The 18,117-nt window shown below is 56.8% G+C and overlaps 1 protein-coding gene across 5 annotated transcripts in view; it reads left to right on the top strand.

Annotated features, from left to right (window-relative positions):
• Window positions 1-18,117, top strand: part of LOC122115193 (RAP1 GTPase activating protein) — a 60,388-nt gene that overhangs the window by 13,281 nt on the left and 28,990 nt on the right. For 3 of the 5 annotated variants that reach the window (XM_042688501.1, XM_042688500.1, XM_042688499.1), the window contains exons 1-2: window positions 2,882-2,900; window positions 4,414-4,449. The exons of 1 other annotated variant lie outside the window; for it this stretch is intronic. The gene's annotated coding sequence lies outside the window, so the exon portion shown is untranslated. Of the gene's footprint in view, window positions 1-2,881; window positions 2,901-4,412; window positions 4,450-18,117 lie in introns of those variants that run through there. One more of the 5 variants, XM_042688506.1, reaches the window with a different exon arrangement.

Genomic DNA, 18,117 nt, shown 5'->3' with positions numbered 1-18,117 from the left:
GTCATCAATAAAATCCTTTGAGGCAGATTCTATTATTTTCATCCCTGTTCCCACTTCACAGATGAAGAGATGAAGTCACTCCTCCTAGGTCTCACAGTGGGAGGGCCAGGACTGGAGCCTGGGAGGGCTCCTGGAGGGGACGGAAGTATGTGTCTCCTGTGCGTGCGTGTGCGTGCACAGTCCTTGACCACTGTTTTCAGGTCACATGTGATGATGTAGGCCACACATTCTTGGAAGTGGCCTGGCAGGTCAAGGAGGTATATTCCAATCCTGCTGTTGTCCCAGGAGACTAGGAGCTGGCCAAGGAGTGTCCCCCTCCCTGCATCTCCGGCTGAGGGAACGTGACCCCCCCCACTAACCACCCCACCCCCACCCCGCCAAGAAGGCAGCTGCAGCTGGTGGGAGCCCAGAGGCCAGAGCCCACACTGGGCCCTTTGTCTTTGGTGGGAATGCGGCAGCCCCCGGGGCCCCTCTCAAGGGCCCACTGTCCTAGCACCAGCAGGGCCTCCCAAGGCCAGGCCTGGCTGGGAAACTTGGCATGTTGGAGGTTCCTTGCCCTCCCTGCCAACCGGGCATGCAGAGCCTACTCAGGAATCAGCCCTCAAAAGCAGACAGAGTAGGGAGCTGGGCCCCCCATTCTAGTGCTGTGTGAACCCCCATAGTCCAAGTGCAGCTCTGGGGCCCTCATGTTCCCCATCTCTACCTTGTCTGCTGTTGAAGGTAGGAAAGAAAAAAGGAGATGGGAATGAAGAGAGGCAGAGAGAGAGGGATGGAGGGAGGGGAGGAGGGAGGGAAGAAGGAAAGGGAAAGGACAGTGGGAGGGAGGGAACCTGGGGCCCTCAGCCTCCTACCCCTCACTCACGGGTCCCCCCCACCCCAACTGTCCTATGCAGAGCAGGCTTCCCACACTTCCTGGCTGTGGTCCTTCCACCCGCAAGTCTGCACCCCAGCCTAGCGCATCAGGAGCCCAATCCTGGCTGCAGAGCATTCTGCCAGCAGAGCCAAGGATGAGCCAGAGCCTCCTTTGAGGGCTGAAAGCAAGGCAGGTAGCTCTGGGGCTGAGGACTAACGTGTGTCTTGTTGAGCTCTGATTTTTATTTATTTAATGTTGTCAGTCATTGGTCATGGGTCTTGAACTCAGGGCCTGGGTGCTGATCTGTTTTGCTCAAGGCTAGCACTCTTAACCCTGTGAGCCATGGCTCCACTTCCAGCTTTTTTGGTGGTTAATTGGAGATAAGAGTCTCACACACTTTCCTGCCTGGGCTGTCTTCAAACCGTGATCCTCGGATCTCAGCCTCCTGAGTAGCTAGGATTACAAGTGTGAGCCACCAGTGCCAGTTTGGGTTCTGAATTGTGAAGGGTGTTCCTGAGGGCTGCTTGGCCCATCTCAAGTGTGTGGAGGAAAAGGTCTGAGCAGCTTCCCAAGAGATGTAATTACTGTGAGCAAAGGTCTCTCTTCTTGCCAGAAGGGGGAAACTGAGGCATACCCCACCTCTACAAACCACCGTCTTGTCTCACAATGGCCGTTTCCCAGCAGAGGATGGAGCCAAGCAGGCCCTGGCCCAGTTCTGGTCCCTATGCCCTTGGTCAGTCCTCCTCCATCTTCCCTGCTTCTTTCTCCAACCTTTCCTTTGTGGAAAGCCCTGTACAAACCCTCATGATTCTAGAACCTTCCTGGGTGCAGGGTGTGGGAAAGCAGCCTTTCCCTCTATGGTGGAGCTTTAGCAGGTGGCCTGAGTCCTGAGGCAGGGCTGGTGTTCTGTTAGTTGCCACATCTCCTCTTGGATCAGAGCTCTGAGCCAGCTGGGTACAGAGAAAAACCTAGAATGTTTGTTGGACTTCAATGTGAAGGACTTCAAGACTCAGCCTAGTTTCTCTCCAAACACCAATGTGAAGGAGCCTGCGTTGGTGGATATTTTTTACTTTTCTGTGTGTGTGTGCGTGCGATGCATGCTAGGACTGGGACTTGAACTCAGAGCCTGAGTGATATCCTTTAGCTTTTTCTGCTCAAGTTTGGTGATCAGTAGACCATTAAAGCCACAGCTCCACTTCTGGTTCATCGGAGATACTAGTCGCCCATGTGTCTGCCTGGACTAGCTCCGGACTGTGATCCTCATAGCTCAGCCTTCTGAGTAATGGCGATGACAAGCCATGCCCACAGCGGCTTAGGCGTTTTCAAGAGGGGGTGAAGCTTCCGGGCCTTTGCTCCTCCCGCTCCTCAGGTTAAGGCAGGGGAGGGCATCCGGGGCCTCCAGGCAGGTGGGGATGTGGGGGGGAACTGGATACGGTTCTCCCATTGGCTCGTGGTCATTGGTCAGCTAGAAGAAGCACAGCGTCCAGCAGGAGTCGGGACCCCGCTGGCATTTACCGGGCATGTGCTGGGACCAGGGCCCAGCATTGATCCAGTTCTCATCGCGAGGACCCTGGAGGCTGGCCGGACTAGACCCGCTTTCCCGTGGAGAAATCCAGCGTCCCTCCCTGGACCCTGGGTTGGAAGTTCTTCGCCAGCCTGGGGATGGGGGGCGGGGGGGCTCCATCCACTGAGCCTGGCGGCTCCAAGGGCCAGGGAAGCGGGGCGCCCCTAGGGGCTCCAGCTGGGCTGTCAGGCCGGGCCCCTGTCCTTGTGGGGGGTGCCCAGCGTCACGGTGGCCCCACCGGCCCTCTGGCAGCGGCCTGGATGGCCGGGCTGGCCGCTGGGGGCCGTGAACAAGCGGCCTTTTCTGTGCCCGCTGCTGGACGGGCGCCCGCGGCGGGGCGCGGAGGATCCGGGCCGGGCCGGGCGTGGCGGCCGTTGCCATGGTGACCGGCGGGGGGGGGGGGAGACGGCCGGGCGGCGCGGCCGGCCTCGGCCACACCATGAGCAGCCGGAAGCGCAGCTTCACCTTCGGGGCCTACGGAGGGTAGGTGCGGGAGGGGGTGCACTGGGGCGCGCGCGCGCCTGCGCGGCGTCCGTCCGTCCGTCCGTGCGCTGCGTGCCGCGCCCCGGCCCGGTTGGGATTAGAGGGGCTCCGCTCGGGCGTGTGTGCGTGCGCGTGTCTGGGTGTGCGCGTGCGGGTGAGCGTGCGGGGGGGGGGGAGTTGTCGGTGAGCTTGGGCGTGTCTGCGCGTGTGCGCCCGTGGCCGTGCACGTGTGGGGCCTGAGAGTGGCGCCGGGCACGCGTGCCTGTGTGCGCGTGTGCGTTCACGCACACGGAGTGCCAGGATAGGGGTGTGGGATGGGGGTCCTGCGAGGGCCCCTGCTCCGCCTCCGCGGCCGCTGGGCCCGGCCAGCGGGAATGTCAGCGGCCTGAGCCCGCTCGGCTGGGGCAGCGGGGCCGCCGCCCGCCCGCCGCTTCCCAGGCCGCCGCGGCCCGGCCTGGCGGGCAGCTGGCCCGTCGTGGGGGGACCGTCCCGCCTGACCTCGCGTGTGGAGGTGGGACCGGAGATCTTGTCGAGGCAGAGATCTGGCAGGTTAGAGGGCACACAGGCCGGGCTCCGAGGCCCCTCCGGACACCAACGGCAGCGCGACCTTCACCAGGCCCGGCTTTCCCGTGTCAGAACCCCCCAGATCCCCACTGGTGTGTGGAACACGGCCAGCACACGCTCTGCAGTCCTCCCGCCGCGGGTCGGTGTCCAGGGTGCTCCCCGCTCTGGCTGTTCAGAGGGGACCCCAACAGACAGGTGGGGTGGGACCTGCAGAGAGCTGCCCCCTAGGGAACCCAGCTAGCTGTCAGGTGACGCAAGAACCAGCTTGGACGGGGTTTCCTGATGGGCGCCCTTCCCCCTCACCCAACCTCCCCTGCTAGCCCATCTCCAGGAACCCCAGCAGGGCCTGGCCAGCCGTCAACCCCTCCCCTACCAGCTGGTGGAGTCCAGTTTGGGGCTCCCTCTCCATTCCCTCCTTGCCTTAGGCAGAAGGCAAGAAGTGTTTGTTGTCCCAACAACTGCCCAGTATCCAAGTGCCCCCAGAGCACTGATGGGGAAGAATCTGGAAGGGGTACTGTCCACCCATTCTGTTGGAGGCTGCCTAGATTGGGGGTACAGGGTTGACAGTGATGATTAGTTAGCATCCAGGCGTCAAGGAATGGGGTGCTCATGGACCCCCTTGAGGGCTCCCAGGCATTGTCCTGGGTGTACAGCCACCTGCAGCACTGGGCCGGAGGCACGTGGGGCCTGAGCAGCCAGGCACACCCCACATCCTTGCTCTGCCCCTGCCCGGAGTCCCGCGGTCCTCCACCTGCCCCAGGGCTGCTATCTGGATGGCACCGCTTCTGACACCCATAGCTCTGGCCCTCCATCTTGCCTCATTCCTATTCCACTGCCCCCACACCTTCCCATGTCCCCAGCTGACACTAGGGTGCCGAGCCCCAGGGCACAGCCCAGAGAGTGTACTCTCCCCAGCCCCTCACTGGCTATCGTGCTTGCTGTGTTTCAGGGTAGACAAGTCCTTCTCCCCCGGCCGGAGCGTGCGGTGAGTACTGGGGGCTCTCTGGAGGGTCTGCACCGTCTCAGCTGACCTCTGGGGCTCTTTTAATCCTTCCCTGCCCCCTGCAGTGCCAGTCTGGACCCCCGTCCTCCCTGGGAAGGGAACGAGAGACCCTCTCCCCAGTACCCTGCTTTCCCCTGTGGTTCTTTCTGGAGCTCAGCTTTGGAGTGAGACAAATCAGGTTCAGATCTTTGCTACTACCTGTGTGACTTCTTGTGACTCAGTAGTGTCTCTGAACCCCAGTTTTCCCACCTGTGAATGAGTTAAGATCTCCATGTAGTGGCGTAGGAGCTTGTAAACAGAAGTGGACACATGCGGTCCCTTTTCTCTGATACTTCCTGCCCCAGGGCGGCTCCTGGCTGGGCTAGGGATATCCTGCTGCCCCCAAATCCCTAGTCCTCCATGTGTCCAGCTCTCCCAAACCATCCTGTGGCTCAGTATCCTCTTGGAAGCAGGGCGGTGACTGCAGCTTCCTCGAGAAGCAAGGGTGGAGGTGTGGCCTCACCTGGAAATTCACCAGAGCATCGGGTGCCTGGTGGTGCCGGTGCCCCGCAGGCACTCAGCCCCGGCTTCCCTGGCACTGGCACCACACAGTCATGGCCCCACCAGCTGCTCCTGCAGTGGCTTCTGAAGTCTGCAGTGCCCACTGCTGGGAGACCCCTCCAAGAGCACCCAGGGAGGCTGGGCAGGAGGCTCACAGGGGGCCGAGGCTGAGCTCCAGGGCCACCTTTTTATTTTCCTTTGATGTGCTCTGTGCAGCCTGGGTCCTGTTACTCTCCCTTTCTGTGCTTTAGCTCCTGCTGCTATGTCCAGTCAATTTGAGTAGCTCCGGTGTGAGAATGTAGGCCACCCCAGAGCAGGGGTGGAGTGGGAGAGGTAGAGCCAGAGCTGAGGAGGCGCCCGCCCTCTCCAACGAGGGCTTCAGTAACGGTCTCACCAACAACTTCCACGTGTGCTGTATCTGCTCCATGCTGTTAGCTGCCTGCCGGCTGCATCCCACACAGCTCTCACCACACTGCTCATTAGGGACTATTATCTCTAATGACTGTGAGAGCAGAGGCACAGAGAGGGGAAGCTAACTGCCAAAGGTCACACAGTAGCAGAACTGAGATTTGAACCATGATCTTCTAGTCTCTGTGTAAAGCTCAGGATCCACTCAATCTGTCCTAAGGCCCTGAGGCCATGGGGACTCTCACAGTTAAATGCACTCGACGGAAAACTTGGAGATGGGGGTTCACGCTAATGAGCCCTGGACCAAGGAGTTGAGACAATTGGGAACAATGGTGCATGCCTGTAATCTGAGCTACTTGGGAGACAGAGATCAGCGGGTCAAGGTTTCAGGCCCTCCCTGGGAGAGCAGGATAAACAGATTCAGTGCACCAGTGACATAAGAAAACACAAATGAGGATCACAGCCCTGGAAGATCTATGGCCTAGGCATAAAGTGAGACCTTATCTACAGAATTACCAACCCCAAAGGGCTAGGGGCATGGTTCACGTGGTAGAGTGTCTGCTTGGCAGGTGGGAAGCCCTGTGTTCAATCCCTAATATCACCAGGGAAAAAAATAACTTACAAACTAGGGCCTAGGACCGTTAGTAACTGACCAGCCGTGTGGCTTTGGGCCAGTCCCTTCCCCTCTCTGGGCTTCAGTTGACACCTAATGAAATAGGGATCTAACATCTTCAGGGCATACTGGTTACCCACAATGCCTTTCCCCATGCCCTAGTTGCCAGCTCTGCTGTCCAGGGTGCTAACCCGGGGCTCTCCCTCCCTAGTCCCTGCAAGCCTATGGCTCACTCAGTCTGTGCCTGGCATTTGCTGAGTCTCATTGTTGGCCTTGACTCTTTGTGGTGATCTGATGTTCAAGGTCTGTCCTGCCTTCCTGTCCAGCAGGGGAACCCCAAATCCCAACCCACAGGTCCCTGGTCAGTACCAGGCCACACTTTGGCTCACATGGCCTCTCCCTTTAACCTCCCTCCATCCCATGCCCAGAAGCCTCTGCATTCCAGCCATGAGCATCACCACCCAATTCCCTCTCTGCAAAGCACCTGCTGCTGCTTATCTCTCAAGTACACACACACACACACACACACACACACACGCACGCACACACGCACGCACGCACACACAGATACACAGACCGATCCGACCTGGAGAGCAGGAAGAGCACTAGTGTGGGAGTCTGGCAGATATGGATTGGGTCAGCTTCAGCCACATTCCAGCTGTGGGACTTTGGGAGCGAGGGCAGGTCCTCCCCCCTTCCCGACACCTGCCTGACATTTCACGTGTCTAGTGAGGTGCCAGTGGGGGCAACATGGCCACGGAACCCAGAAGTCTGAGCGCTGGGAAGTGGGAGTTGCTTAAGTTCCTTTTGTGCTTGATCTCAGACTGGGCAGTGGGAGTCCCAGCCTGGCCAGCTGTCTCTGCTCGTGATCACAGAGCCCGTGCATGGTCTCAGAACCACCCGTGCCAAGCCAGTGCCTCATCAGTGCCTGTGGGATGTGTGAAACTTGGTTGGTAGGCTGGAAGGGCTTCCTGGAGGCAGTGTGATTTTTCCTATCTCCTTTTCAAAAAGCATTAAGAGGTTGGAGTTGAGGTCCTAGGGGCAGTGAGGCCTTGGCAGAGGTAAAGGTGATGGGGTGATGCCCCCCACCTCAGGTGGAGACGGTCAGAGTAAATGAGCAGAGAAGAGGGGAAGGAGGCCAGGAGAGAGGTCTGGAGCCAGGGAGTGACTCTGAGGTCCTAGAAGGGTGGGGGGAGATAAGAGCAGGAGGTAGAGCGGTGTGGGGGGCTGGGTGCGCTTGGCAGGGCAGGGACTCTGGGAAAGCCTCTTGGAAGAGGGTACACACTGACCGGGCTGAGAGAAGGAGCAGAACCCAGGAAGGATGCGTGTGACAGTGTCAGGGTGTCAACTGTGCTGAAGGTGGCTTAGTGGTAGAGTGCTTGCCTAGCATGCATGAAGCCTGGGTTCGATACAGGAAAAAAAAAAAAAGGAAACATTACTGTGGCTCAAGTGGTAGAGTGCTAGCCTTGAGCAAAAGCAGCTCAGGGCTGGAGCTGGGAAGTTGGCTCAGTGGTAGAGTGCTTGCCTCGCATGCATGAGGTCCTGGGTTCGATTCCTCAGCATATAAGCAGAAAAAAGCTGGAAGTGGCGCTGTGGCTCAAGTGGTAGAGCGCTAGCCTTGAGCTGAAGAGCTGAGGCACAGTGCCCAGGCCCAGAGTTCAGACCCTATGACCGGACCCCCCCCCAAAAAAAAAAAAAAAAAAAAAAGCAGCTCAGGGACAGTGCCCAGGCCCTGCGTTCAAGCCCAGGACTGACAAACAAATGAAAAGAAAAACACTGATTCTGCAGGTGGGCCGAGATGGAGACTGAGGATGGGGCTAGGACTGGTCCAAGGTCACCGCTGACTGGGTTTGAACCGGGTTCTCTCAGACATGGAAGCTGCAGAAATGGGATGAGAGAGGAGGGGCAAGAGAATGACCCCAAAATGGGTGTCACTGCAAGCCATCCCATGCATCCTGCGGGAGGCCAGCGGCTCGCAGAGAGCTGTCCTGGCCGTGAGGAGGGTGCATCTGCTCCCAAGCCTGGGGCACTTCCCCTGTCCCAGCCTGGGCCTAGCGCCTCCCTGAAACCCATTCCTTCCAGAGTAGAAGCCACTGCTACCTGTCCTCCTTTTACAGATGAGGAAACGGAGGCTCTGAGCAGGGGAGTGGCTAGCCAACACTGTCATCACGGCCAACCTGAGCCACGCCCCTCGCTCTTTCTCTCTTTCTCCCTCTCTCTCTCTCTCCTGTAGGCTGTTGGCTTGGGTGCGTAGCCCCTGTCCTCGGCTGCCCCTTCTCGGCAACCACACAGCCGGAGCCCCCGGGGCCCCCGTGTTGCTGTGGGAGGCACGGAGCTGGTCTCATTAGGGACTCTGAAATGCCAGGCAGGTGTGCCCGCTGGGCCTCCTCATCTATGATGCATGTGGTAGGCAGGCTCCTGGTGGGCAGCTGGCAGAGCCCGGCCAGCGCTAGCAGCTGTTCTGAGCCCACACGTGCCCCCACCTCTGCCCAGGCAGAGATGCCAAGGCAGCACCAGCCGCAGCACCAGCCTGCCCAAGCAAGGGGTCTCATGGGCACAGGACACACATGCTGATGCCCAGCTAACCAACCTGCCCGGCCCAGCACCACTTCTGAGAGGGTCCGGGACTTCAGCCGGCCTGGAGTCAGGAGAGGGCACAGAGATGTGCTGAAGTAGAGTCCTGCGCGCACAGTCCTGGCTGCCCAGAGTGGTAGAGCTGTGGTCACTGGGGCATCCGTGTTCACTGAGTCACAAGCGGACTCTGAGCACCCACTGTGCCAGCGTGGCTTCACAACTGCCAACTCAGCAGAAATTAGGTCGGTCACACCTTTGCCTCGAAAATGGCTTGGTTTGTACTTCATATTTCTGGGCCTCAGCAGGAGACAAAAGGACAAATGAAACCAACTCAGAGGGCTGCCTTGATTTTTTTTTTTTAGGGGGAAGGTTCAGTCATAGGGCTTGAACTCGGGGCTTGGCACTGTCCCTGAGCTTTTTCACTTAAGGCTGGTACTCTACCACTTGAGCCATAGCTCCACTTCTGGATTTTTGGTAGTTAATTGGAGATAAGAGTCTTATAGACTTTTCTGCCTGGGCTAGCTTTAAACTGCAGTCCTCAGAGATCAGCCTCCTGAGTAGGTAAGATTATAGGCGTGAGCCACCAGTGCCTGGCTAAGGCTGCACTGATTTTGAAGCAAGAGGAACCTGTAAACAAGAGGTCCTTCCTGCGGGCTGGGCTGTATTCCAGTGTTGTGCACATACTGATGGGTTTAATCATCAGAGTGACCCTTTGTGAGCATTATTTCTGGATTAGGGCAGAGGAAACTGAGGCAGAGAGCTACAGCAACCCATTCCAGGTCTCCCGGCAGAGCTGAGGTTGAAACTAAGCAATTGACTCCAGCTTGCCTCTCCGCTGTGTGTCTGGAGAAGGAAGGAGTCATGAAGGGCTTTCCAAAGAGGTGATTTTTGAACCTAAACTATGAAAAGCACTGGCAGGGAAGGGTAGGAGTATCCATCCAGACAGGGAACAGCAGGTACAAAGGCCTTGAGGCAGGAATGAGTTTAGGATGTCCAATTAATAGAGAAGATGAGGGAGCCTGAGGTCAGAAGTGGGTCCGGAGAATAGGGAGGGGTCGAAATTGAGCAGCGTTCTATAAGTAGAAGTGTGGGTCTCAGGCTCAGTAGATAATCTGGATTTCTCGGACAAATCTTTCTTGCTTAGAGCTGGGCCTGGGCCTGGGCCTGGGCCTATAATGCTCTCTGGGGACTCCACACTACAGTGGCCCTTCCATGAGGCAAGAGGGAGCTCTGTCTCTTGGAGGCTGCTCATCCTGGCTGACCCCTATCCTCTCCAGCCCGGCTACAGCCCCTTCCTATGTCCTTCCTGGCCTTCCCATGGGGGACCCCTGGGTGAGGTCCCAGACAGAGAGTTCCCTCACCACCACCAGGAAGCTTCCCTGTAGCTTTGAGAGACAAGACTCAGCCAGGTGCTGGTGGCTCACACCTGTAATCCTAGTTACTCAGGAGGCTGAGATCTGAGGATCTCGGTTCAAAGCCAGCCTGGGAAGGAAAGTTTGTGAGACTATTATCTCGATTAAACACCAAAAACCCAGATGTAGAGCTGTGGCTCAAGTGGTAGAGTGCCAGCCTGAAGGGCACAAGCTAAGGGACAGCATCCAGGCTCTGAGTTCAAGCCCTAGTACTGGTACAAAAAAGATAGATAGATAGATAGATAGATAGATAGATAGATAGATAGATAGATAGATAGATGAGAGACAAGAGACAGAACTCCTCCAGGTGGGGGCTGATCCTCGGGCTGTAGGTCTCTGCCTTGTGCCTCAGGATGGAGTGATTTCCTAGTGGTACCCTGTGGGCCTCATCACCATGAAGTTGGGGTTCCTGCCTATTCCATGGCCTTGCTGGACCCTTCATCCTGGTGAGGCTCAGGCTCTCTGGCCTCTTGTCTGGGCAGTGCCTGGAAAGATCTGGGCTCTTACGTACTTGCTGTGTGGCCTTACCTAGGATGCTTTGCCTCTTTGAACCAGTCCTCACATTGCTCCTGACTATAGGGGAGGCCCATGTGCGTTTTCAGGGGGACATCTCTGCCTCTGTAAGCATTTGTGTTTTGGGGGGAGAGACTAGTAATTCAAAGAGGGTCTCTAGGGGTGGAATGTTGGGCCCCGGTGTTGGGGGAAGGGGTGCATGGTTGAGGAGGGGTCTCCTGTTTTCTCTGAGCATAGGGTCTTCCCCAAGGAAGTTGACTTTCTGGGTGAATGCCACATGTTGTCAAGGTTACATGAGATTGTGTGTGCCAGGGGTGAAGACCGGACTAGCACAGACATGAGGCCCGCTCCTCTGGCCGCGGTTGTCTTGTCATTGTCATTGTCAGTGCTGGCCTGCAGAGGGCGCTGTGCTGGCTCAGCTGAAGGGCCTACAGGGGAGACTTCCCCACCTGCATGCAGAATGCTCCCGTGTGCATGCACGCACATGCCTCCCTGCTCACACTCGCAGCTGTGGTCCTTGTACAGATAGCTCTGCCGTGAACACAGCCCTTGTGCACACATACACTTGTGCCACACACCAGCACGGGCACTGAACACTCCCAGATCCCAGTCCTGACCCAAGGAGCAGCTGCGATCTAATCAATGAACCAAGATGGGGGTCTGGGAGCACTATGCAGAGAGCCCCTCCCACCTAAGGAGGGGGAGCCTGAAGGACTGCAGCATGTGGGATGCATTTGGGAGAATGGGGCGCAGGGTATACAAAGGCTCGGAGGTAGGAGGACCCCCGTGAGCCTGGGAGCCCGGGGAAGGTTGGATGGGGGCTGGGGGTCATCGGCCCTGTGGGCCACGTGAGATTGCGTGTCCTCATCCTGTGTGCAGCGGGAAGACATTAGGCAGGTGGGTGGCACAATCGGATCCAAACAAGCTGGCACACAAGCCCGTGCCCGCCCTGTCACGAGCGCTTTCCCCCCACCTCCACTTCCCGCCGTGCAGCCTCCCATCCGCTTTCTCACCCACGGAGCCACACGCCCCCTCCGTGCTGGGAACCAGACTCCTGCCCCAACAAGTGGCAGACACCTCTGCGGGCGGGGCTGGATCCCAGTGCTTGCACTTAAGCCCCGGTATGCATGTGTTCTGGGCACACATGCTGGGAGTCACAGCCCTCCTTGGGCACGTGCCACCTCAGGAGTATTGTCTATGTGCTGTCACCCAGGAGAGCTGAGGACCCGAGGCTCAGGGAGGTGAAGGATCTCACCACAGGCCCCACTGCCTGTGGCACAGCTGGCATTCTAGGTCTGTTCACCAGTCCACTCAGACTCAGGTATACACAGGTGAACTCATTTGTCACCTGTCCAAGCTCTCCTTGAGAGGATGACCTTCAAGGCCAGAGTCTTGCACAGAAAGTTATTGAGCCCACCTGCCTGGTAACCTTGAGGCCCTAGGCAGGGGCAGTTAATACCAGAGGGGGCTGGCCACCTGCCAGCCTGGACTGGAGCAGAGCCTGTGTTTGCATTACAAATGAGGTTGCCAGCTCTGTCCTGTACCAGCTAAGGACAGCTGAGGTCCAAGGGCACAGCCCCTGCCTTGCTGCATGAGTCCTGGTGCTGTCCTCACTCTTCCCTGACCCTGAGCAGGCTGCGATTACTTTATTGTTATCAGGCAAGCAATGTCTTTATTATCATTATTCCAAAAATCAGTTCTCTGGGGCTTGGGATATAACTCAAGCAAGAGGTCTTGTCAAAAACCCAAAATCAAATCGTCAGCTAGATGTGGTAGCACACTGCTGTAATTCCAGAACTCAGGAAACTGAGGCAGAGGATTTTGAGTTCAAGACCAGCCTGAACTCTCATAGTGAGAGCCTGGTTCAAAAGAAAAAAAAAAGTTCTCTGAAGCTAGGTGCTGGTGGCTCATGCCTGTAATCCTAGTTACTCAGAAGGCTGAGATCTGAGGATCAAAATTCAAAGCCAGCCTGGGCAGGAAAGTCTGTGAGACTCTTATCTCCAATAAACTTCCAGAAAACTGGAAGTGGCGCTGTGGCGCAAGTGGTAGAGTGCTTGCCTTGAGCTGAAGAGCTGAGGGACAGCGCTCAGGCCTAGAGTTCAAGCCCCATAACCGATCAAAAAAAAAGTTCTCTGAGCCAAGACTCTGGTTTAGTAGTAGAGTAGTTCCCTGTCACCTACCGCACGGGCAAAGCTCTGGATTCCACCCCTGGCACCACACAGAAAAGTTCTCTCCATAGAACCTGCTGTGAAAGGCAGAATTCCCAGTGACCCTGCCTCTCAGACACCAGCCAGGTCAATGTACATGTGTAAGTTTTGTGTGGTGTGTGTGTGTGTGTGTGTATGTGTATTGTACTGGTATTTGGAGTTGAACTCCGGGCCTGGGAGTTGTCTCAGCCTTTTTATACTAGACAGGTGATCTACCAATTGAGCCATATCTAGCTCTACTTCTGACATTTTGGTAGTTAATTGGAGATAAGAATTTCATGGACTTTCTTGCCCAGGCTGGCTCAAACTGAGATCCTCAGATCTCAGCCTCCTAAATAGCTTGTATTACAGGGGTGAGCCACTAGTGCCTGGTCAACAGTTTAATCTTCACTGGGTCAAATAGCACTCAAAAATAAAGTAGGTGAAATCCTTTTGCCCTGGCAGTTCTGAACAAGTCATAGAGATTTCTCCAGTGCCTCTGCCCACAGCCTGGGAGGACCTCAAGTGATCATGAACATTGATCCCCAAAGCAGAGGTGTCCTGGAGGCCATTGGTCAGGACCCTGCCGCTGGCCCCTTTGGCTTCCACACCTCGGCTCTCCAACCCCACCCCAGAGCCCCACCTTGTCTTGGCTAGACAGGGACTTGGTACATTACACAGCTGCTATCTTACCACAGCCATCTGTCCATCCCACTGACTGGAGCCTTGGACTCTAATCTCTCTTCTTCCCAGGAGCCTACTGAGAAAGCAAAGAAAGGAAAAGACCGGGAAAGAAGGCCAGGAACCGCTTTGGCTAATATTTACCCTACATTTACAGGTGTCAACTCCTCCATCTTTACCATCTCTGTCAGCTGGCAGGATGTGTCTCCCTTTCTTTTATTTTTATTTTTGCAGTGCTGGGGATGGAACTCAGGGCCTCTCACACATTGAACAATATCTCTAGCTCTTTCTCTGTATTTTATTTACTTACTATTTTTGTGGTGCAAAAATAGTCTTATGCATACTGGTGCTCTACCACTAAGCTACACACCCAACTCTTTTATCAACTTATTTTTTCATATGTGTTATTGGGATTTGAACTTGGCCTTACAACTTGCTTGGCTGGTGCTGTACCACCCGAGCCATGCCTCCAGCCCTGATTTTTGCAGGTTATTTTGGAGATGGAGTCTCACAGGCAAAGGCCCCTCCAGGGTTTCCCTTTCTCCAGTCCTTGGTGGCCTCACCCCCAGCTCCTTGTCCTCCAGGTCTCTCTCTGTGGGATGTTAGCCCTAGACCTTGGGGTCTGAGGGCCTGGGCCTGGACTAGTTATGGAGACGTCCTTGTCATCTTTAGTCATGGGGTAGTGACCTTATTCCTCACCTGGAACTTTAACCCTGGCCTGGGTGGCTATCCACCCAGCAGGAACTGGTGCTCAGCACCTGTCTGCAGAGGAGAAGGATGGGTTAAACAGAGCCTGGGCTCTGGAGGTTTTGGTAACCAGATGTGAGGCTGGAGCAGATGCAGGGACAGCTAGAGATTAGCTGGGGGGGAGGGTGCTTGGGGGGGAGGGGGCCTGGCCCACCGCACTCCCACACTGACACTCACCACTATTGTCTGGCCCTGGCAGGCATGAGGACATGTACTCTGAATGAAGGGCACGTGGGGGTGTGGGCTGATGGTGGAGTGAGTAAGAGAGTAAAGGAATGTAAACCCCCTGGGCTGCAGAAGCCAGTAGGGACAATGGGTCAGTAGAGGGGAGGGGGAGACAGTGTAGGTGTCTGGGATATGCCTGTGGGCCCTGGAAAGAGCACCCCAGCTACCCTTGCTAGGGCCTAGGGGGAGGGCAGCACATGGTAGGCTGGTGGGATTTGGTGCCTGCCTGTGTGTCCTGCTCACGGTGGGCTGGAGTCGCAGGCAGCCCCTGGGGCAGGTCCCCGTGTTTCTGGTTGGGGGTGGAGTGGGGATCATGTTACCTGTCTGCTCCTGGGAAGCTGTTGGAGTTGGTGGGGAGGGCGGGGCCTCTCCTGGACGGTTCCTGGCTTGCTTCACAGATGTAGTTCCCCAGCAGGAAGGGGCTGGGGGCCGGGACACCTGGCTTTCTCTCCTCCTCCCTGCTCTGTGAGGGGAGGGGTTGGACTGTGCCAGGGTCTGTCAGAGACACAGGGAGGTGGGGCATATAGTGTGTGTGTGTGAGTGTGTGTGTGCGCGTGTGCACACGCATGCACGTGTGTGTGGGTACCTGTGTGGGTTTAGCCGCACAGGTTTGGCCCACCGGGGCAGGTAGGCCAGGTCCGCAGGTGGGGCGGTGTTGTGACCTCTCTAGGCTGCCAGCCTGCTGTTTGCTCAGGAGGCCACTGCCTGGCCCAGCTCCTGGATCCGGGTGTCTAGGCCCTCAGCCAGCAAGCCACCTTCCTGCTCACCCCCTCACCACCGGGGGTTCTTGGTGGCTCTACCACTTGGTAGCTGTGAGTCCCAGCCTGTCTTTAAAGCCCCTGGAACCTCTGCTTACTCATCTCTGCAATGAGGGGAGGGGGCAGCGGCAGCCCTCCCTTGGCTGTTGTCCTAAGGTTTAAGTGACTTCACACCAATCTGTTTTTGTTGTTGTTGTTGATGGTGATCGTGGGGCTTGAACTCAGGGTCTGGGTACTGTCCCTGAGTTCCCCCTTCCCCCCCTTTCAAGACAAGCGCTCTACCACTTTGATCCACAGAGCCACTTCTGGTTTTCTGGTGGTTAATTGGAGATAAGAGTCTCATAGACTTTGCCGCCCAGGCTGGCTTTGACCCTCAAACCTCAGATCTCAGCCTCAGTCAGCTAAGATCACAGGCATTGACAGCACAGCATCCTCTTAACAGTGGCCCCTGCCCCACCCCTCCCACCCTCCACCCCCACCCAACCCGCATCTCTTCTGGGTCCTCTCGGGGGTTAAGGTGTCCGGAAAGGACAGCCAGGAGTGCAGCAGACCAGACCTGAGTGTCTCCCCTCAGCTTCGCTTGGAAACCTGCTCACCTGGCAGGACAGGGAGGCAGGCATGGGGTATGGGGGAGGGTGGGGCTGAAGGTTGAGCTCAGAAAACAATGGGCCTCTATGGCCCCCTGGGAGGGGCAGTTCTGGCAGTCCCTGGCTGAGGCTTTACATTAGTGTTCCCTCAGACCCCAATTTCTTCCTGTGGCTTGGAGCCCCATGCAGTGGGAGGAGTGGCCCCCCCAAGCACCCCTTCTCACAGAGTGGTACCACCTCCCTGGTCAGTCTGCCTTGGTGTGTGACATGGGCCCCCTGCTGTGGCCACTGAGGTTGAAGTTGAATTTCAAAGCATGAATGGTTCACCAAGGGAAAGAGAGTACGCTGGGATCCCAGCCAAGAGTGTGGGGCTGGTGTGGAGAACGGCTGAGGCCCCGGGGGCTAGGACAGAGTGGCTGGAAGGACTCAAGAAGTGTGGTGAGTCCAGGCAGGTGGGGTGGGGAGGAGGACTAGCAGGGAGCAGACCCACCTGGGACCTCCATCCGGGTCCTACACACAGCACAGCCTGGCTACCCTGCTGGTGCTCGGAAGCTCAGGTTCCCAGGAGAGCAGGTGACCGTAATCACAGCAAACGCTTCTGCCGTGCTCTCTCTGCCCCACTGCAGCCCCAGGAGGCCCTGGGAGATCACTGCCACCTCTCCTTTTGCAGATGAGAGAACCAGAGAGGACCATCCCCCTGTTCCCCACTGATTCACAGGGGGTGCATGCACCCCGGGGAGGTGTCCTGTCACTGCCTGTGACCTTTCCTAGCTAACTCACTCAGTTGGACCCTGCTGTTTGGAACTGTGGGTATAGAGGGAGACCTTGGGGTTCCCTCACTCTCCTGGGGGTATCTAGAGTTCTGGGTTGCTGCTTGTCTGCTGGGCCATCTCATAGGTTTAACCTCTCCAGGCCTCAGTTTACCCCTCTGGAAATTGGGGATCTTGGTCACCACCTTATCTCCTGCTTGTTCCGGTGGTGACAGTCTCTCAGGAGAGTAGATAAAGAAAGCTTTTGAAAAGTACAAAGCACACTCCTGCACTCCCGGAGGTGTGATTATTATTGCCACCTTGATGAAGAGATAAGGGGGTGGGAGGAGCCCAGTGACAGTTGCCAAGAAACGGGGAGCTGCAGCGGCTTCTGCTGGGCCCTTCCCCCCAATGGTGGCCTTGCCCTTTCCAGGGAAAAGTGGGTGCTCTGAGGTGGGGGTGGGGAGGGTCAACTGGCCGCTGGCCACGCAGCCACCGTGGCTGAAGGTGACCCTGGGATGTGCCTGGCCTAACTCCAGGTTGGCTCCAGCTTTCCGTGTGACCTTGGGCAAGTCAGCTCTTCTGTAGCTGCTCCCTTTCGAGGTGTCAAGGCAGGCAGCGGGCAGGTGTCCAGGCTAGGTGGGGCAGGCCTGGCCTGAGGAAGATGCTGGCCGTGGCTGCAGGAGTGTGGGGCTGTATTAAGAGGCCACTGGGAGCAGGAGGCCAGGCAGTAGGACTGGGGAGCTAGGAAGTCAGCAGTGGAGGAAACCCAGACTAGGGTCAGCCCTGCCCCCTCTCTGCTGTGTGATCCTGGGCTTCTCTGAGCCTCAGTTTTCTCATCTGGACAAAAGGTAGATGAAGCCAAACCTCAAAAGGCTGTGCAGGGATAGAATGAGGCAATAGCCCTATCTACAAGGTGGGTCACAGTGGGGGGCAAGCAGCTCCCCACAGTCCAGCCTGCTCTGGGCTCCTCCCCGCTGCCGTGGGTGTAGGAAGGATGCAAGGCATTTTAAGCTGAGTCAGAAGGTAAGGAAAGGTTCTGTAGAAATGGGTCAGGGACAGAGACCTGGGAGACTCCATGTGACAACCATGGAAGAGACCCAGAGGAGGCAAAGGTGGGAGAGGAGAGACAGGCCAGTCAGAGAGAGGTTTATGCTCATGAAGAAGAGGCATGGAGCTAGTGTTTGGGGTGATGTGCAGAGGCCAGAGGCAGAAAGGATTGGGGTGGGGGGAAGTCTAGGAAGGTGGGGCAGGCATATGGTGAGCTGGAGAAAGGCTGAGAGGAGGGGAGGGGAGGGAAAGGCTGAGTTCATTAATTTCTTCAAAAGCTTTTACTGAAGCAGGAGAGTGGCTCTCGCCTGTAATCCTAGCTACTCAATAGGCTGAGATCTGAGGACTTCTGGTTCAAAGCCACCCCAGAAAGGAAAGTCTGCAACATTTTTATATCCAATCATCCACTAAAATGTTGAAAGTGGCCAGGTGCTGGTGGCTTACGCTTATAAACCTAGCAACTAAGGAGAGTGAGATCTGAGAATTGTGGTTCAAAGCCAGCCTGGGCAGGAAAGTTGTGAGATTTTTACTGCAATTAACCACCAGAAAACTGGAAGCAGTGGTGTGGCTCAAAGTGGTAGAGCAAAAAGAGCTCAGGGATAGCGCC

The sequence above is a fragment of the Dipodomys spectabilis genome, unplaced genomic scaffold (genome assembly GCF_019054845.1).
Source record: "Dipodomys spectabilis isolate Male_0828 unplaced genomic scaffold, ASM1905484v1 ptg000118l, whole genome shotgun sequence".
In the NCBI taxonomy this organism is placed as follows: domain Eukaryota; kingdom Metazoa; phylum Chordata; class Mammalia; order Rodentia; family Heteromyidae; genus Dipodomys; species Dipodomys spectabilis.
This window is presented reverse-complemented; position numbering and strand designations above follow the sequence as displayed.